We start from the raw sequence: 21,852 nt of genomic DNA, 5'->3' as shown, positions 1-21,852 counted from the left end.
TGGTACTGCTGTAGATTATACACGACGTGTGTCGTAGCTTCTGCCAGTTTATTGCTTACTCTGTTTCTGTCCTTTCAGCTGTCGTAAAAGATAAACTAGGTCAAGTCCACAACAGAAGAGACTTCCAATGGCGCTGAGCAGTGCAAGCTTGCTGTACTTTCTGGAATCAGTACCCCGAATAAGTAGCGTGAATGTTCCCAGTCCTGCTTCCAAGCATTAGCTGCCAGTGAGCTTGTTTCAGGGTGTGACAATGGATAAGGACAACTGGAACCAATGGTGTTCTTCTCAGTCTGAACAGGCTGTGGACGGTGGGCAGCCTGACACTGGACACTGGTTCACCTTCCTGTGTAAATGCTTTCACGTGGAGTCCAACTCTTGGGCAGAGCCCCAGATTTCCTTCAGTACTTCACACGTTCTCTCACTGGCCTGTTTCAGATCATTCTTGATATTGTAGCACAGCAAGGATTTGCATTCTTTCAGCACTACTGGCTTATATGAGACAAGCTTCTTAATCTGAGCCACCGGTCTCCCGAGTGAAAGTCCAGGACCTAAACACCTGGGAGAAAATGCCATTGCTAAATGCCTCCTGTCTGATAAACTGTAACCCACTGAGCAGCCTCTCACTTGCAGCTGGTCGTCCCATCATCTTCGCAAATGTAATGCTACATCAGCTATCTTGAATCTCTCTGGAGGTATTAGAGGGTGTTGGTAACCAAGACTTTTCTTTTGCCCAACCGATATCACAAAGGGGAAGTATGGATGCTCCTAGTCGATTATCTGCACCATTGACTGCTTCTTAAGGCAGCTTTAGCTGACTGATTGCATTCACGATGTTCCTCCCATCCAAGTAGGCAGCAGGCCGGATCCTGGGCCTCATCTCATCTACTCTGTACTTCAGAGACCAGACGAGATTGGGAGCATTCACGGTGGTACGGCTGTAGATTATTCACGACGTTTGTGGTAGCTTCTGCCATTTTATTGCTTGCTCTCTTTCTGTCCTGTCAGCTGTCGTAAAAAATAAATTAGGTCAAGTCCGCAACAGAAGACCCTTCCAATGGCGCTGAGCAGTGCAAGCTTGCCGTACTTTCTGGAGTTAATACCCCGAATAAGTAGCGTGAATGTTCCCAGTCCTGCTTCCAAGCATTAGCTGCCAGTGAGCTTGTTTCAGGGTGTGACAATGGATAAGGACAACTGGAACCAATGGTGTTCTTCTCAGTCCGAACACCCTGTGGACGGTGGGCAGCCTGACACTGGACACTCGTTCATCTTCCTGTGTAAATGCTTTCACCTGGAGTCCAACTCTTGGGCAGAGCCCCAGATTTTCTTCAGTACTTCACACGTTCTCTCACTGGCCTGTTTCAGATCATTCTTCATACTGTAGCACAGCAAGGATTTGCATTCTTTCAGCACTACTGGCTTATATGAGACAAGCTTCTTAATCTGAGCCACCGGTCCCCTGAGTGAAAGTTCAGGACCTAAACACCTGGGAGAAAATGCCATTGCTAAATGCCTCCTGTCTGATAAACTGAAACCCACTGAGCAGCCTCTCGCTTGCAGCTGGTCGTCCCACCATCTTCGCAAATGTAATGCTACATCAGCTATGTGGAACCTGTCTGCAGGTAGTAGAGGGGTGTTGGAAACCAAGCCTTTTCATTTGCCCAACCGATATCACAAAGGGGAAGTATGGATGCTCCCAGTCGATTATCTGCACCATTGACTGCTTCTTAAGGCAGCTTTAGCTGACTGATTGCATTCACGATGTTCCTCCCATCCAAGTACGCAGCAGGCCCGTTCCTGGGCCTCATCTCATCTACTCTGTACTTCAGAGACCAGACGAGATTGGGAGCATTCCCGGTGGTACGGCTGTAGATTATACACGACGTTTGTGGTAGCTTCTGCCATTGTATTGCTTACTCTCTTTCTGTCGTGTCAGCTGTCGTAAAAAATAAAGTAGGTCAAGTCCGCAACAGAAGACCCTTCCAATGGCGCCCGAGCAGTGCAAGCTTCCTGTACTTTCTGGAGTCAGTACCCTGAATAAGTAGCGTGAATGTTCCCAGTCCTGCTTCTAAGCATTAGCTGCCAGTGAGCTTGTTTCAGGGTGTGACAATGGATAAGGACAACTGGAACCAATGGTGTTCTTCCCAGTCCGAACACGATGTGGACGGTGGGCAGCCTGACACTGGACACTCATTCATCTTCCTGTGTAAATACTTTCACGTGGAGTCCAACTCTTGGGCAGAGCCCCAGATTTTCTTCAGTACTTCACACGTTCTCTCACTGGCGTGTTTCAGATCATTCTTCATATTGTAGCACAGCAAGGATTTGCATTCTTTCAGCACTACTGGCTTATATGAGACAAGCTTCTTAATCTGAGCCACCGGTCTCCTGAGTGAAAGTCCAGGACCTAAACACCTGGGAGGAAATGCCATTGCTAAATGCCTCCTGTGTGATAAACTGAAACCCACTGAGCAGCCTCTCACTTGCAGCTGGTCGTCCCATCATCTTCGCAAATGTAATGCTACATCAGCTATCTGGAATCTGTCTGCAGGTAGTAGAGGGTGTTGGAAACCAAGCCTTTTCATTTGCCCAACCGATATCACAAAGGGGAACTATGGATGCTCCTACTCGATTGTCTGGACCATTGACTGCTTCTTAATAGGCAGCTTTAGCTGACTGATTGCATTCACGATGTTGCTCCCATCCAAGTACGGAGCAGGTCCGATCCTTGGCCTCATCTCGTCTACTCTGTACTTCAGAGACCAGACGAGATTGGGAGCATTCACGGTGGTACGGCTGTAGATTATACACGACGTTTGTGGTAGCTTCTGCCATTTTATTGCTTGCTCTCTTTCTGTCCTGTCAGCTGTCGTAAAAAATAAAGTAGGTGAAGTCTGCAACAGAAGACCCTTCCAATGGCGCTGAGCAGTGCAAGCTTGCTGTACTTTCTGGAGTCAGTACCCCGAATAAGTAGCCTGAATGTTGCCAGTCCTGCTTCCAAGCACAAGCTGCCAGTGAGCTTGTTTCAGGGTGTGACAATGGATAAGGACAACTGGAACCAATGGTGTTCTTCTCAGTCCGAACACGCTGTGGACGGTGGGCAGCCTGACACTGGACACTCATTCATCTTCCTGTGTAAATGCTTTCACGTGGAGTCCAACTCTTGGGCAGAGCCCCAGATTTTCTTCCGTACTTCACACGTTCTCTCAATGGCCTGTTTCAGATCATTCTTCATATTGCAGCACAGCAAGGATTTGCATTCTTTCAGCACTACTGGCTTATATGAGACAAGCTTCTTAATCTGAGCCACCGGTCTCCTGAGTGAAAGTCCAGGATCCAAACACCTGGGAGAAAAGGCCATTGCTGAATGCCTCCTGTGTGATGAGCTGAAACCCACTGAGCAGCCTCTCACTTGCAGCCGGTTGTCCTGTATCTTCGGAATTATAATGCTACATCAGCTACCTTGGATCTGTCTGAAGGTTGTAGAGGGTGTTGGAAACCAAGCGTTTTCATTAGCCTGAAGCATATCACAAACAGGTAATGCAGATGCTGTTAGTCGAATGTCTGGACCATTGACTGCTTTTTAATAGTCAGCTTAATTTGCGTGATTGCATTTACAACGTTCCCCCAATCTCCGCAGGAAGCAGGCCGGACCCTGGGCCTTATCTTGTCTACTCTGTAGTTCAGAGAGCAGACGAAATTGGGAGCATTCGCTTTGTTGCTTCTGTAGATTTTTCACTGTTTCTAGTTGGTTCTGCCATTTTAATGCCTTCTCTTTTTCTGTCATGATCAGCGTCGTATGGTCGTAGATTATTCACGATGTTTTTGATAACTTTTTTCACTTCAGTAACAGTTTTTTCATCTCAATAATAGTATTCACAAAGTTCCTTACGTTGAAGCCCTAAACATGGCCGATGGTGCTTAGCTTCTGATATCTGAAGAGACTGAGCGGGTTCTGGGTTATATGGCCATGGATTTTTCACGAAGTTTCTGTTAGCTTCTGCCTGTTTAACCCTTTCTTTTTTTCTGTCTCTTTCAGAGTGGTATGGCCATACATTATTCACGAAGTTTCTGATAGCTTCTACCATTTCACTCCTTTCTCTTTTTCTGTCATCTGTGAAACACCGTATAAAATTAACAAAGTCAAGTCCGCAACAGAAGACGCTGTTAAAGGTGCTGAACAGTACAAGCTTGCTGTGATCGGCAGTGGTTGTTCTCAGAGCTGGTAGACTTTTTTCATTACAGTTATATGTACTGAGTTATTCCCTGTTTATCTAGTGAATAAGAAGATGTGGTGAAGCCATCTTGTGTCCCGAGCACAATTACTCTGTATATGTAGGCACTTTCTGTTTGCCTCACACTGAAACGCAATCGTTTGTTAAAAGGCTGTTCTCTTCTGTTGTCAATAAATTTCCTTTTGCTGACACTCACTCCTGTAACAGATGTCTGTGTGTCGGTTGTCCCACTGGCTGTTAATGCATCCATGAGCGTAGATGTACCTTTCCTGTTAGCAAGTAGGCCTGTGGCCATGGCTGCAGTCACGGGGCCATGCACCTGAGGCACTAGCAGGTGTATCCAAGCTTGCTCCCCATCCTGGCCTGCTCAGCTCCAGGGCCCAGTAAAGCTTTGTCTGGCTTTTCCACTGCCACTTTGGGCACTACGATTCCTCCTGACCCTTGTCTTCGGAGTCCAGTTTTTTGGGGCTCTCGCTCTGAAAGCCATCCAGTGCATCTTGCTTAATGGGGCTCTTAGACATGAGGATCTTGATACCCGATTTCACTAGGTCCATTTTTGTCTGGCTGCAGAGAGACAGAGCTCTGCTCTTCCTGAACTGCTGGCTGGCAGCAAACAGCTGGCTGCTTTTGGATTCGTGGTCTCTCCCAGTCACTGGTGCCTTAGGAGGGGTCTTAGAAAAGCTGCTGTTTGTGGATCTGGAGATTTGTTTCCTAGCATTGTTGGGAGTGGAACTGTTTGTTCTGGTCAGTGTGCTCTCTTTCTGCCTTTCCGTGTGGTGTCTGTTGAAGTCGTGGATGTATTCCTCACAGTTCATGAGGTGCTGCTCTGGTTCCCAAGTGTCGTCCTTGCTGTTGTAGCCTTTTCACTGAACCAAATACTCTGTCTACCCTTTTTAATTTTTCGTTTTGTCAACAATCCTTTCAATCTAACCTGCTTCAGTTCGTGTAGACCAATGTAATTCAGTTCGCTCCTCTTCCGATTTAAACAGTTCGTCATTTATGGCAAGTAGTACCCAAGATAAGACTCTTCAGATGAAGAATCACAGCCTTTTCCCATCTCAGGAGAACAATGACTAAAATCTAAAGTTTGCAATCCTATGCTTTTTCCAATGTAAATGCTTTTGCTAATAATCATATCACCTCTCTCAAAAATCTTTCTGAATTTTATTGTTATGCATAATCCTTTAATTATTATTATTAATTAATATTTTTAGAGATAGGGTCTCACTATGTTGCCCAGGCTGGAGTGCAGTGTTTATTCATAGGTGCTCTCCCACTATTGATCAACACAGGAGTTTTGACCTGTTTCATTTCCATCCTGGGGCAGTTCACCCCTGCTTAGGAAACCTGATGATCCCCTGCTCCCGGCAGGTCGCTATCTATCTATCTATCTTTTATTTATTTATTTTTTTGAGTTGGAGTTTCACTCTTGTCTCCCAGGCTGGAGTTCAGTGGCACCATGTCAGCTCACTGCAACCTCCACCTCCTGAGTTCAAGTGATTCTCCTGCCTCAGCCTCCTAAGTAGCTGCGATTACAGGCACCCGCCACCACGTCAGGCTAATTTTCCTATTTTTTGTAGAGATGGAGTTTTGCCATGTTGACCTGACTGGTCACGAACTCCTGACCTCAGGTGATCTGTGTGCCTTTGCCTCCTAAAGTGCTGGGATTACAGGCGTGAGCCACTGCATCAGGCCAAAATCACCATGTTGGTACCAAACTTAGTGCAGACACTTGATTGGCATAGCATGCTACAGCCCAGAACCCCTGGGCTCAAGCGATTCTCCCACCTCAGCCTCCTGATAGCTGGGACCACAGGCGTGCCCCACCATGCCCAGCAGCACTGCTTTGTTTTTATTGCATAACTGCTTTCTGCCTATTAGAATAAGTTTGGCGAGGGTTTGGTATCAGTGTATATAAGGCGTTTTCACTCTATGGCTGCTGCATTGCACTGCTCAGCTCACTCGCTCCCTTATTGGTGGACATTTCCTTTATTTCTTGCCTTTTGTTACTCAAACAATGGCATAATGAATGTCTCTACATATGCGTTATTTTGCACATAGGTATTACTGCAGGAGGATTCTCAAAGAAGGATAGTTGGAGCAGAGGAGTATAAGCTTTAAACTGTTCTCAGATATTGCCAAATACGTTCCTGGGTTTGTATCATTGGCATTTACCTTCCCCTTGGGGATTTTTCACTGGATACTGTTGCCCCATCCACAAAGCCTAAGAGACACTCTGGCCAACAATAGAAGCGTGGACCTTTCGCTAATATCCCACAGCACCCATAACATGGCTGAGATGGAGTGGCATTTGAAACCAAATTTTATTAAAGGGAAACAGAGAGAAACTGTGTGCAACAAGAACATCTTGATTCTACTCCACGGCTCTCTCCCCATCTGCCCAGTACTTGGCTTGCCTCCATGTGGTGGGCACTATCTTAATGTCTACCATCTGGGATCTTTGCCTGTTATTGTTTTTATTTTATTTTACTTTTTTTAGAGACAGGGTCTCACTCTGTTGCCCAGGCTAGAGTGCAATGGGGTGAACATAGCTCACTGCAGCCTTGACCTGCCAGGCTCAAGCAATCCTCCTGCCTCAGCCTTCCCTGCAGCTGGGCCTACAAGTGCACACCACCACATCTGGCTATTTTTAATTTTTTTTTATAGAGACAGGGTCTCACTAGGTTGCGCAGGTTGGTCTGGAACTCTTGGACTCAAGTGATCCTCCCACCTTGGCCTCCCAAAGCTCTGGGATTACAGGTGTGAACCATCATGACTGGCTTGCTATTATTATTATTATTATTATTATTATTGAGACAGAGTTTTGCTCTTGTCTCCCAGGCTGGAGTGCAATGGCTTGATCTCTGCTCACTGCAACCTCCGCCTCCCGGGTTCAAGTGATTCTCCTGCCTCAGCTTCCCGAGTAGCTGGGATTACAGATGCACGCCACCACGCCTGGCTAATTTTTGTATTTTTAGTAGAGACGGGGTTTTGCCATGTTGGCCAGGCTTGTCTTGAACTCCTGAACTCAGGTGATCCTCCCTCCTCGGCCCCTCAAAGTGCTGGGATTACAGGCATGAGCCACTGTGCCCTGTTTGGCTGGTCATTTTTTTTAAAGCACTGACTGACATTTACTCTGGGCCATGTATTGTGTCATTTTGTATCATTGTTCCATTTTTGTGTGAATGATTTTTGTATCACTTAGGATGCTTTTGAGTGTTAATGACAGAAACCCAATCCATACTGGCTTGAACAATGGTACTTTTCTATAACTAGAGCACTATGCTGTGGTTTAGATACATATGGCAGCTCTACTCTTGGAAGCCTAGAGGAAGGTGGGTGTAGGCACCACCAATGGTGCCAATCAAGGATCCAGACCCTTTCCATCTCTCCTATCTGCCCTTCTTTGTGGCTTGGCTCTGCTTTCTGGCGGGGCTCCCTGCATGGTGCCGGATTTCCAAAGCTGTTCTGGTTATTGCATCCAGACATTGTTAAGTCCCAGGACAGAAGAGGGACTATGTTTTTTCCTATTTTCTTCTAATAGACAGCAGGCTTTTTCCAGAAGCCCCCCAGCCAACATCCCTTCCCAGCTTCAAGGTCAGAACTGAGTCATGGGCTCACGTTTAAGTCAATCATAAGCAAAGGAAATGGGACTGTTATGAGTGACTGGGACCACTTTGAGCTGTGGGTTGACTTGGCATCCTTTGACCCATGATGAGACGGAGTGGGCCCCTGAGTACAGTCAGGGTCCTGCCGGCCTGGGGAGCAGCGTTGATGGGGGAGATGGGAGTTGGGGGCAGCAACAGGGTCTGCTCAGCTAGACATAGTAGCAGCGAATTCCATCCTCGCAATAATCCCACGAGGATGGCGTGTTCATTTCTTGTGACTGCTGTAACATTACCACAAACCAAAAACTTATTTTCTCACAATTCTGGAGGGTAGAAGTCCAAAATCAAGGGCCACACTCTGTGCAGAACCCTTCCTTGCCTCTTCCTATCTTCTGACGCTTCTGGGCATTCCTCGGCCTGTGACAGCATAGCTTAAATGTCTGTCTCTGTCTTCACTGCCTGTGTGTATGTCTGGCTCCTCTGTTTCTGTGTCCAAATTTCCTTCTTCTTATAAGAATACCAGCCGTAGGATGAGGTCCCACTCTAATCCAGTACAACATCACCTGCATTTCATTCTATTGGCAAAGACCTTTTTTGGCAAATAAAGGTACATTCATAGGTACTGGGGGTTGGGACTTGGACGTAACATATTTTTGGAAGGGATCCAATTTAACCCAGTAGAGAAGGTCCTGTTTAGATCCCTGATTTGCTGTTAGGAAGTTATAGTGCAAGAGCCTAAGTAGCTAGTATGTGGTAGAGATGTCTTTGGACCCAGCTAGTTTCATCCTTCCGTTCTGTGCTCATAACCATTTCACCACACTGATAAGGTGAACGGCAAGTGACAAAGATCTGTGAGATCATTATATTTTCTGTTGTTGTCAAATGACTGCAGAATGCATTCCACAAATATTTATTGAACACCTACTATGTAACAGTGACTTTCTTTTTTTTTTTTTTTGAGGCGGAGTCTCACTCTGTTGCCCAGGCTGGAGTGCAGTGGCACGATCTTGGCTCACTGCAAGCTCCATCTCCTGGGTTCACGCCATTCTCCTGCCTCAGTCTCCCGAGCAGCTGGGACTACAGGCTCCCACCCACACCCAGCTAATTTTTTTGTATTTTTAGTAGAGACAGGGTTTCACTGTGTTAGCCAGGATAGTCTCTATCTCCTGACCTCATGATCTGCCCACCTCGGCCTCCCAAAGTGCTAGGATTACAGGCGTGAACCACTGCACCCAGACCCTCCCTCCCTCCCTCCCTCCCTCCCTCCCTCCCTCCCCTTCCTTCCTTTCTTCCTTCCTTCCTTCCTTCCTCTTTCTTTCTCTCTCTCTCTCCCTCCCTCCCTCTCTCTCTCTTTTTCTCTCTTTGTCTCTTTCTGTCTTTCTCTTTCTCTCTTTCTCTCTTTCTCTCTCTCTCTCTTTCTTTCTTTCTTTCTTTTCTCTCGTCCTTTTTTTGATAGAGTCTTGCTCTGTCACCCAGGCTGGAATGCAGTGGTGCGATCTTGGCTCACTGCAACATTTGCCTCCTGGGTTCAAGCAATTCTCTGCCTCAGCCTCCTGAGTAGCTGGGATTACAGGTGCCCGCCACCATGCCTGGCTAACTTTTGTAACTTTTAGTAGAGACAGGGTTTCACCATCTTGGCCAGGCTCGTCTTGAACTCCTGACCTCGTGATCCACCCTCCTCGGCCTCCCAAAGTGCTGGGATTACAGGTGTAAACCACCGTGCCTGGCCTTAACAGTGACTTTCTTGTATATGGGGCTATGGCATAATCAAAACAGAGTTCTTGTTCTCTGCATTTGAGAGAAAAAATGAAATCGTGCCTGTTGGGCACTGAAAACAGGGCCCTCGATATGTTTCTGCCCATTCGGGTGGGGAAATAGAGAATGTGGTGAGTGTTGTTTCTGCTGCGCCCTGTCCTGCTCCTCACCAGACTTCTTGCTGGGGAGATGCACACAGCAATTACACACACCAGGATAATCTCCCTCCTGCCTCCAGGAGCATGGGACACAATGTTTCTTTGCTAGCAAGAAGCAAGTCATTAAAAGCACACTTTCTTACTCAGCATTGTTTTCCCCCTGGTGTGTAAAAATCGTTGCTAAATTTCCACTGCAGGCAATGAAAACCAACAATGAATCAAAACATAGTGCAAAATTAACCTTGAAGGCAGTACGCGCATTTTTTCCCCCTACTCATCATGAAGGAAGAGTTGATGTCAAAAGAACCCAAGCAAGGCTGGGTGCAGTGACTCGCCTGTAATCCCAGGACTTTGGAAGGCCAAGGTGAGAGGATCACTTGAGTCCAGGAGTTTGAGACCAGCCTGGGCAACATAGCGAGACCCTGTCTCTGCAAAAAATACACATAAAAAGTTACGTGTGTGGTGTGCATTACTGGTGTGGTGGTGCATACCTGTCGTTCCAGCTACTCAGGAGTCTGAGGCAGGGAGGATCCCTTGAGCCCAGGAGTTTGGAGGCTGCAGCGAGCTGTGATCACACCACTGCACTCCAGCCTGGGCAACAGGAGAGACCCTGTCTCTAAGAAAAACAAAAAGCAAAACAACCCAAGCAAATGTGACTAAGGGTCATGAGAGAGAGGAGCTGGGAGGGAGGGAGCCACGCACTTTGGCCAGTCTTAACAGATGCCACAGCCCAAGCCACAAGTCTCAGATCTGAGGCCAACATAAAGAGATTGGACAGGAAACACTGCTGTCTATACAAATGTTGATTCTCATTAGTGATTCTGAGTTCCAGCAGGCACTGCAAAGAAATCCCATAAATAAAGGCATCCAGTCACACCTTATCCATGCTTGCTTGGGAAATTCTTGCTCACCAGAGCTCTGCCAAATGAAAGTTCACATTGTTTTCTGGACTTCTTTGACTCTTGATGAATACCTCTTAGAAGTTCTCTCTCTCTCACTCGCTCGCTCTTTCTCTCTCTCTTTCTTGCACCAATCACCTATTATTTCTAATCCAGGATTTCTGTGTAGAATAAATGAATTGTTTAATGTTCAATCACTTAAGTCAAGGTGTTCCAAGATTTTTGAGGCTGCTGATACATCTCATCAGAATCCCAAATAGTAGGTGTGCAAATATAGTTTTCTCTGGAACTGAAATAGAGGGATAAAAATAAAGCTGTTAAGAGTTAGTTGCAACTTCTCTGGAAACCTGGAAAACAGCACTGTGACCTGGAAGTCACACTTGGACATTTATAGTAGAGAAATGAACACTTAGGTTAACATGAACTCCTGCCCATGAATGTCCATAGCAGCCGAAGTTTTAATAGCAAAAAAAAAAAAAAATGCCACCAGCCCTGATGTCCTTCCATGGGCAAATGATGGTACATTTGCAGCATGAAAAAGAAACATACTATTTATTTTTACACACAACTTGGATGAATCGCCAGGGAATTACACTGAGTATAAAAAGCCAGTCTCCTCAAAGGTCATATATTTTATGAGTCCATTTATATAACATCCTTGAAATAACAAAATTATAGAGATGGAGAACAGATCGTTGATTGTCTGGGGTTGGGAAAAGACAAGGAGTATGGGACCATAAGAGGTGACATGGGAGGTTTCCCTTGTGGTTATAAAATGGTTCTATGTCCTTCTTTTTTTTTGAGACGGAGTCTTGCTCTGTTGCCCAGGCTGGAGTTCAGTGGTGCGATCTCAGGTCACTGCAACCTCCGCCTCCTGGGTTCAAGTGATTCTCCTGCCTCAGTCTCCTGAGTGGCTGGGACTACAGGCGCACGCCACCACACCCAGCTAATTTTTGTATTTTTAGTAGAGACGGGGTTTCACCATGTTGGCCAGGCTGGTCTCAAACTCCTGACCTCAAGTGATCCACCTGCTTCAGCCTCCCAAAGTGCTGGGATTGGTTCTGTGTCTTGATAGTGGTGGGGGATTATATGAATCTGTATCTGCAGTGTCATTTCATAAAATTGTACACAAAGACATATGCATATCATGAGTGTATGAAAAGACGTGAAATCCATATGATGTCTGTAGACTAATTGTATTAAGCCTTTGTTGATTTCCTGGGTTCGAAATGCCCTATGGTTATGAGATACCACCATTGCAGGAAGTTGGGTGATGGGCACAGGAGGCTTCTCTGTACCATTTTTTGCAACTTCCTATGAGTCTATAATTATTTCAAAATGAAAAGTTTTTAAAAATTTGGTAGAAAAACATTGACTCCTAAGTAAGTCATCAAAGAGATTCATTGAATAAGTTCATAGATGTGCTCTGCAAAAACTTTACCCGGGGCTGGGCGCGGTGGCTCAGGCCTGTAATCCCAGCACTTTTGGAGGCCGAGGCGGGCAGATCACCTGCGATCAGGAGTTCGAGACCAGCCTGGTCAACATAGTGAAACCCCGTCTCTACTAAAAAATACAAAAAAATTAGCCACATGTGGTGGCGGGCACCTGTAATCCCAGCTACTCGGGAGGTTGAGTCAGGAGAATCGCTTGAACCCGGGAAGCGGAGGCTGTAGTGAGCCGAGGCCATGCCATTGCACTCCAGCCTGAGCGACAAGAGCAAGTCTCTATCCCAAAAAAAAAAAAAAAAAAGTTTACCGGGCAGTGGGTATCATTTTCGGCTCCTTCCAGCTTATCAGAAAAAGGTTCAGCAGGCCATAATAAGATAAGCCAGTGCTTAATGTAGCTTTGTCTAAAAATCGCATTTTCTGACTGGGCATGGTGGCTCATGCCTGTAATCTCAGCACTCTGGGAGGCTGAGGCGGGAGGATTGCTTGAAGCCAGGAGCTGAAGACCAGCCTGGGCAACAAAGTAAGACACCTGTCTCTACAAAAAATGAAAAAATTAACCAGGCATGGTGGTGCACACCTGTAGTCCCAACTACTCCGGAGGCTGAGGCAGGAAGATTGCTTGAGCCCAGAGGTTGAGGCTGCAGTAAGCCATGTTCAAACCACTGCATTCCAGTCTGGGTGACAGGATGAGATCCTGTCCCAAAAACTCAATAAATAAAATAAAAATTGCATTTTCTCAAAGCCTCCATTATAACAGAGGAAAGCCAAGTGTACAATGAAGGCTTGATCACTCAGAGTCTTGGTCTGCAAACAGCAAGGGGCATTTACACTCACATAGTTGGTGAATTTTCTATCTTTTCTATTCACCCCCTTTCTCTCTGGAAACACGCAGTGGTTGAGTGTGCCCCACTCTCCAGGCTCATTCCCAGGCCTGACCAGCATTAGGAAGCTCGGATACTTGCTTTGTTGCATCTGCATTCCACGGCAATAGCTTGGCCTGCTTTCCTCTGTATGGCCAGAAATGCTTCTGGCGAACTCTCATTGAATAATTAATTTCTAGTTTTAAATAATTCACGAGTCCTGGCTGGTATAATTGCTGAGGACCAAAGAATTAATTTGTTGAATGGTTTTCCTTTCTTCTCCTTTGCCTGGAGGCAGGGGCTGCACACTGTTGTCTGGAACATAAGTGAGCAGCCTCTAACCAGGCTGGTTCCTCAGTGATATCTGATCACTTAATGACAGGACAGTCATGATCATGACACTGCTGTGGAGCAAAGCAGGGATTGCGATGTTGGCCCTGACCCACAGCTACTTCCTCAGCAACCACTCAGTGCTCCTGGATAATGTTGGTAGTGAGGACCAGGCAGACCACTGATGAATAAAATCCCTCCATGCACGGTGGCTCATGCCTGTAATCCCCACACTTTGGAAGGCCAAGGCGGGTGGATCACTTGAGTCCAGGAGTTCAAGACCAGCCTGGACAACATAGTGAGATCTCAACTCTACAAAAGTTTTAAAATTAGCTGGGCGTGGTGGCATGTGTCTGTAGTCCCAGCTACTCAGGAGGCTGAGGTGGAAAAATTGCTTGAGCCCAGGAGTTAAGGCAGCAGTGAGCTGTGATCATGCCACTGCACTCTAGCCTGGGTGACAGAGTGAGAAGTTGTCTCTAAGAAAATAAAATTAAATTTTAAGCCGGGCGTGGTGGCTCACGCCTGTAATCCCAGCACTTTGGGAGGCTGAGGCGGGCGGATCATGAGGTCAGGAGATTGAGACCATCCTGGCTAACACAGTGAAACCCCGTCTCTACTAAAAATGCAAAAAAATGAGCCAGGCATGGTGGCGGGCGCCTGTAGTCCCAGCTACTCGGGAGGCTAAGGCAGGAGAATGGTGTGAACCCGGGAGGCAGAGCTTGCAGTGAGCCAAGATCACGCCACTGGACTCCAGCCTGGTGGACAGAGCGAGACTCAGTCTCAAAAGAAAAGAGAAAGAAAAAGAAAAGAAAATTAAATAAAAAAAAATCAAAACATGATCCCAAACCCTTGGTTTAGAAGAGGTTGGCTAGCTACTGCCCATGGGTCAAATCCAGCTCCCTGCCTATTTTTGTAAATAAAATGTTATTGACACATACCCACACCCATTCTTGTAACATTGTCTGTGGTTGCTTTTGGCTACAATGACAAAATTGGGTAGTTGCAACAGAGACTGCATGGACAGCAAAGCCTAAAATGTTTATTCTCTGGTCCTTTACAGAACAGGTTTGCAGCTCCCTGACTTGGGACGTTATTAACCTCTGGAGAGCCTCCAGGTTGAATGGGGCTTTTCTCTCAGCTCTTGTTTACCTTAGGGAGAGGAGTGAGGGAAGAGAAATAAATAAACAAAAGATGATAATTCCTTACAGGGTTCTGGCCCTTTTTAAAAATTTTTATTAATTTTTTAAGAGATAGGGCCTCGCTATGTTGCCCAGGCTGGAGTGCACTGGTGTGATCATGGCTCACTGCAGCCTTGAACTCCTGGGCTCAGCGATCCTCCCACCTCAGCCTCCTGAGTAGCCTCCTGAGACTACAGGCACACCACCACTCCTGGCTTGTTTATTTATTCGTATTTATTTATTTATTTGTGTTTGTTCATTTATTTTGAGATGGAATCTTGCTCTGTCACCCAGGCTGGAGTGCAGTGGCACAATCTTGGCTCACTGCAACCTCTGCCTCCCGGGTTCAAGTGATTCTCCTGCTTCAGCCTCCCGAGTAGCTGGGACTATAGGTGTGCACTACCACGTCTGACTAATTTTTGTATTTTTAGTAGACACGGGGTTTCACCATGTTGGCCAGGCTGGTCTGGAACTCCTGACCTCAGGTGATCCACCTGCCTCAGCCTCCCAAAGTGTTGGGATTACAGGCATGAGTCACCGCACCCAACCAAATTTTTAAATTTTTATTATTTGTAGAGATGGGGTCTCACTGTGTTGTCTAGGTTGGTCTCCAACTCCTGGGCTTGAGTGATCTTTCCACCTCAGCTTCCCAAAGTGTTGGAATTACAGGCATGAGCCACCACACCTGGTCAGCTCTGGGCCTCTGAAAATTTGAGATTAGGATCTGATCAAGCAGAAATCAGCTCCTGCAATTCAGGTGGGTCTACCCTGTCTTCTACCCAGCGGAACAAGGAGGTGACGAATACGAGCTTTGGAGTCAGAAGTACGCTCAAACTCCCACCCCGGCTCTTATTCGCTGTGGGTGTATCTGAACCCCTTGGTTTCCTCAGCTGATCAAACGTTAAGACTTCTCCCTTCTCCACTAGATTGTTAGCGTGTCCTGTGGGCTAACTGCTGTAAAGCACTTACCGTGGGATCTGACACAGAGTGAATCATGGGGCACTTTGGTCGATTTTATGATATGACTGTTTCCCGCGAGATGAATTTTAAACGTATGGAAAAATTGTAACTTTCACTGAAGATTACAATTCTAAACGTGTAGTCCTGGAAAAGTTCAGTTTGTGTCAGCATGGGGTGAGGGTTGCCCAAAGGGTAGCCCAGCTTTTTGGACTGGTTGATAAGTTTTTCCATATGGACTCAGCCCCTGGCTCCATCAGCAGAAAGCCAGAGTGCTTGGGATACACAGTGAAGTATAAAGTGGAAATCTACACTGCCCAAGAGTAAGATGCACACTTGCCAGTTTAAAGAGGGAAAAGAGATGTGAGAAAAGCAAAATCATTTCTTTTTCTTCTTCTAGAGACAGGATCTCACTCTGTTGCCCAGGCTGGAGTTCAGTGGCGTTATCACAGCTCGCTGCAGCCTCAACTTCCTGGGCTCAAGTGATCCTCCCACTTCAGCCTCCCAAGTAGCTGGGACTACAGGGACACACCACTATACCCAGTAACTAAGCCCTGTCATCACTTCTAAATGTTACTTCCAATTGTGAACTTCCTCCCACCACTAACTACTATTCTACTATTGTTTTCCCCAGAATTAAATGGTCTTAACTGTGCTTTCTGACTCTAGTCTTATAGCCCCTAATTCCCTGTGATGTAAAAACACAAATCTCATTTAAAAATTGTGGTACAACATACACAACAGAAAACTGTCAGTGACATTTAGTACATTCCCAATGTTGTGCTAGTATCAATTGTCTGTTTCCAGAATATTTTCATCACCTCCAAAGGGAATGCCACCCCCATTAAGCAGTCACTCCCTGTTGCCCTTCACCCGCAGCCACTGGCGACCACGAATCCACTTTTCTGTCTCCATAGATTTGCTGACTCTGAATAGTTCACATAAATGGAATTTTGCAATGTGTTTTCTAGTGTGGCTTCTTTTACTTAGCATAATATTTTTGAGGTTTATCCACATTGTAGCATATATCAGTACTTTATTCCTTTTATACCAGGATAATATTCCATTGTAATACCACATTGTGTTTATCTATTCACCTACTGATGGACATTTGGGTTGTTTCCCATTTGGGGCTATTGTGGATAGTGCTGCTACAAACATTTGTGTATCCATATTTGAGTACTGGTGCTCTTTTGGGTACATACCCAGGAGTGGAATTCCTGGGTCATATGGTAATTCTATGTTTAACAAATCAAGGAACTGCCAAACTGTTTTCCAGAGCAGCTGTACCATTTTATGATACCACTCACATTCTTTCGTAAATCCAAACAATGGCTTCCCATTGTTCTCTGGGAAATGTCCGGGTTTTTAACACGTCTGACAAGATCTTCAAGATCAGCCCTGCCCACCACAGATATGGTCCTCCTTGCTTCTGATGTAATACAGCCAGGTGTCACTTAATGAGGAGGATATGTTCTGAGAAATGAGTCACTGGGCGATCTCGTCATTGTGTGAACATCACAGAGTGGACTTAGACAAACCTAGTTCATAGGGCCTACTGCACACCTAGGCTCTCTGGTCTAGCCTGTTGCTCCTAGGCTAGTAACCTGCACAGCATGTGACTATACTGAACACCGTAGGCAGCTGCAACACAATGGTGAGTATTTGTGAATCTAAATGTAGCTAAACATAGAGAAGGTGTAGTAAAATATGCTATTATAGTCTCATGGAAACACTGGCCTATGTGACGGAAATGTTGTTATGCTTATGCATTGTTACACCACACCCTCTCACTTGGCTTATATGCTGTCTTCTCCCTGCAGAACACTATATTTTTTCACCTAAGCCACTCGCCCTCTTGGATTCTCTCTAGGAAGCCACTTCTGACCCCTAATGTCCCATATAGGTCCCCCTTTGCACTGCCCTGATCACAGCCTCCACTGCACTGTCCTGGAATTCCTTACTATTTGTCCTGTTTCTCCCACTAAACTGTAACCTCTATGAAGGCAGGAACAGTATCTGCCTTGTTGGTCACCATATTCCCAATTGACAGCACAAGGTAAGGGCTTAATAAATGTTTGAATGAACTAAATTACCAGGTGCAACTATCACCCCATGACTAAAGCAAAACAGTGGAAGATGAAGAGGCCTAACACACATTTAATCCTGGATTAATGTACACTGACTAATCAGTGACCTAGTTTCTGGTCTTTACTCCTCCTCCCCCTCCCCAACATCCCCATTTCTGTCTATTTTTTATTTGTACATGTCCCAGTGGTGCTTAGTCTTGTGCTGGAATACTTAGAAGCCATGTTGCACTGAGATAAGATGTATGGGTTTGCCACATAACTATTTAAAAATGTGATGTGGTTAGATGCATACTTGTGTTAAGAACTAGATTCTCAGCTGGATGTGGTGGTTTATGCCTATAATCCGAGCACTTTGGGAGGCTGAGGTGGGAGGATAGCTTGAGGCCAGGAGTTCAAGACCAGCCTGACAATTACAATCCAAACAATTATTTATCCTGACAATTATTTATCCAAAATCATTATTGTTTGGTGAAATGAGTGTTACTTAGCCCTTATGTGCAAGAAACACCTTTAAATGACTTTTTCAGACCATAGTGAAATACCACTACACATGCATGGCCTGGCTGATGTTATTGACCATGCCCAAGGAAGGCCAAGAGGTGGAAGAACCAGAATTCACATACACTGCAGAAGGAATTTATAGAGTGCAATCACACTGGAAAACTGGAAGTATGTTAAAAGTTTTACGTACATCAATCCTATACCCCAAAATTTTACCCCTGGGTAATTATCTAAGAGAAATTAAAGTATATGGCTAGAACAGCCTGAGGAAAGCATGTTAATAGCAGTTTTATTCATAGTCACCAAAAGCTGGAAGCAGTCCAGGTAGTCTACCAATAGGAGAATGGTGACATCAGCCATAGAGTGGAATATCACTCAGCAATAAAAAGGAATAATCTATCTATACATGCAATGACACACAAGGATAGATTTCCAAAGCTTCTTGCTGAGTGAAAGAAGCCAATCACAAAATAGTACACACAATGTGATTATATGAAATTCTGGGAAAAAATGTTTCGTGACAGAAGGCAGATCAGTGGTTGCTTCTGGGTAGAGAGAGGATTGACTAGAAAAGGGTACAGGAGAACTGTCTGGGTGATAGAAATGTTCTGTTTTGATGGAAGTGTGGGTTATGTGGGTGTACACATTGTCAAAACTGATCCAAGTGTCCATTTATTTATTTATTGTAGAGACGAAATTTTACTATATTGCTCAGGCTGGTCTTGAACTCTCAGGTTCAAGCAATTCTCCTGCCTTTGCCTCCCAAAGTGCTAAGATTATAGGCATGAGCCACTGTGCCCAGCCCAAATGTCAATTTGCACATATGCATTTTACCATAGGTAAACTAAACCTCAACTTTTTAATTTGATTTTTTATTTATTTTTATTTTTATTTTTTGAGACAGTGTCTTGCTCTGTCACCAAGGCTGGAGTGCAGTGGTGCGATCTCAGCTCACTGCAGCCTCCGCCTCCCGTGTTCAAGCGATTCTCTTGCCTCAGCCTCCTGAGTAGCTGGGACCACAGGCATGTGCCACTATGCCTGGCTAATTTTTGTATTTTTGGTAGAGATGGGGTTTTGCCATGTTGGCCAGGTTGGTCTTGAACTCCTGACCTCAGGTGACCACCCACCTCGGCCTCCCAAAGTGCTGGGATTACAGGTGTGAGCCACCACGCCTGGCCTAAACATCAAGTTTTAAAATGCAAAAAAAATAAAAAATAAAAATCCTTTGGGAGGCCAAGGTGGGCAGATTACTTGAACTCACGAGTTTGAGACCAGCCTGGGCAACATGGCAAAACCCCGTTTCCACAAAACATACGATAATTAACCAGGCATGGTGGCATGCACCTGTAGTCCCAGCTACTTGGGAGGCTGAGGTGGGAGGATGGCTTGAGCCTGGGAAGTGGAAGTTGCAGTGAGCCGAGATGGTGCTACTGCACTCCAGCCTGAGCAATAGAGCCAGACCCTGTCCCCTCCCCCCCACACCCCAAAAAAAGGAAAAAAAAAAAAGCAATCATACCACTTCTTCTTTTTTTTTTTTGAGACGGAGTCTCGCTCTGTCGCCCAGGCTGGAGTGCAGAGGCGCGATCTCGGCTCACTGCAAGCTCCGCCTCCTGGGTTCACGCCATTCTCCTGCCTCAGCCTCCCGAGTAACTGGGACTACAGGCACCCGCCACCTCGCCCGGCTAATTTTTTTTTTTTGGTATTTTTTTTAGTAGAGACGGGGTTTCACCGTGTTAGCCAGGATGGTCTCGATCTCCTGACCTTGTGATCCGCCCGTCTCGGCCTCCCAAAGTGCTGGGATTACAGACTTGAGCCACCGCGCCCGGCCTGCCACTTCTAAATAAGAAAGTGATTTATATAAATACCTGGTATCTTAAGGTTAGATCCATGTAACAATTTAACCCTTCAGGGCCTCTGATTATGTTTTAGATGGTGCTATTTGATAGTATTCCTTTCTTTTTCTCCTCTATGATCATTTAATCTTTAAAAAATTGTTTTTAAGGATTTTTTTTTTTTTTTTTTTTTTTTTTTTTAGACAGAGTCTTGTTCTATCATCCAGGCTGGAGTTCAGTGGTGCAATCTTGGCTTACTGCAACCCCTGCCTCCTGGGTTTGAGTGATTCTCCTGCCTCAGCCTCCAAAGTAGCTGGGATTGTAGGCACATGCCACCATGCCAAACTAAGTTTTGTATTTTTAGTAGAGATGGGGTTTTGCCATGTTGGCTAGGCTGGTCTTGAACACCTGACCTCAGGTGATCCATCCGCCTCAGCCTCCCAAAGTGCTGGGATTACAGGCGTGAGCCACCACGCCCAGCTGATTAAATTTTTTTAAATTAAAAATGCTACTGGTTTTGAGTAGTTGAGAAATAATTTTCGGAGCACCATTCTTGAATAGTAAAATTAAAAAATTTTTAAAAGTATTTGCATCGGTCAGCTCTTGCTTTTTAAACAAAAGGTTCCAAAATTTTATGATGCAAAACAGTCACCTTTATTTAGCTTGTAATTCTGTGGGTCAGCAGTTTGGGCTGGGCTCAGCCAGGTGGCTCTTCTGACCTTGGCTGAGCTCAGTTCTGCATTAGCAGTTACTTTCTTCCTTGTGCTGATTGAGTTACAAACCATGCCATTAGCAGCAGCTATGGCACCCAGTAAATGGTCAAGGTTCTGGATTATTTTTCATTTTCAAGAGGGATGCAGACTTCATTATAATCTCAAATAGGCATGACTAAAAGGCAGAAATCAAGATGTTAACTTTATTCTCCTCTCCAACGCCATACTGTCTGTCTTAAAAAGGAATCTCTTTTCAACTTGGCTTCTTCTATAAAGTAGGATTGGAAACTCTCCTGATAATAAAAGTTAGCTGCTTTGTCCTCCTTTGAATTTATGATTAACAGTAAAGAAAGCTTGATATACTTCTGCAAATATGTAAAAAAAAAAAAAAATCCCTGTGGAAATTCATGCCAGGAGCTAACATTATTGCAGGAAGCATCTGATGATGCTGAAAACATCACCCTCAACTTCAGTACAAAAATCTATATTTTTTAGTATGAATATGGATTAGGGTTTGACAATTACTTAACAAAAGTGAATAGAAAGATTAAAATGGCTGAAATGAACCACCATTGCCTATTTTATATTTTAAGAAGTCATAACAAGAAATGGATATGCTTCCTTGTTAAAAATGAAAATTATCTGCCTGAACACTCAGAAGAAAAGCATAATGAGAAGCACATTTTTGAAGTACCTTTTAAAATCTAGCTGATTTTGTTTTTATCATTTATCTAATATATATAATAGTGACTTCCCCATCTGTTACAATAGACACAAATCATGTTTTAAAAAAAATCCACCTGAGACTACAAGAGATTATAAAAGCCATTTCAACTCTGAACATGTGCATTAAGTTTTAATGCTAACAGCTAATAATCCTGACATTCACATTTCATTTGCACTTATGTAAAGATATATTTTCTCTGCAGGGGGGCCATGGTAATTTTTTTTCAGTGTCAATTAAGGCAAATGATCTCAGTAAGATGGTTTTTCTAAAAATCATTTATTCTGTAAGAGATGGAAAGTTGTCATGGACATGGCAGGGGAGTTGAAAATTCCCCCTATATAGAGGATAAAAATGCAGATTCAGGGAAAAGGGAAGCAGAAAAGCACAGGGTTCTCTCCCTGCCCAGACTGAGGATCAATATTTAATCTTTTCTGCTTGAGAACTCTGATCCAGTTAGCTAGGTAATCAAGACTGTGATGTGCTGTCCTATGCCCATTCCCTTCTCTTCTCTCAGTTTTTTTCCATAAAGATATTATTTTCAGAAGGGTCAGATTGCTGTTTTGT

General features: G+C 44.9%; 1 pseudogene; it reads right to left on the bottom strand.

Annotated features, from left to right (window-relative positions):
- Positions 1 to 2,621: 2,621 nt before the first annotated feature.
- The window catches only part of LOC126946817 (chromodomain Y-like protein), a 32,891-nt pseudogene continuing 13,660 nt past the window's right edge, over positions 2,622 to 21,852 (bottom strand).

The sequence above is a fragment of the Macaca thibetana genome, chromosome X (assembly GCF_024542745.1).
Source record: "Macaca thibetana thibetana isolate TM-01 chromosome X, ASM2454274v1, whole genome shotgun sequence".
Taxonomy (NCBI): Eukaryota; Metazoa; Chordata; class Mammalia; order Primates; family Cercopithecidae; genus Macaca; species Macaca thibetana.
Note: the sequence above shows the minus strand (reverse complement) of the source record. Positions and strands in the feature narration are given on the sequence as shown.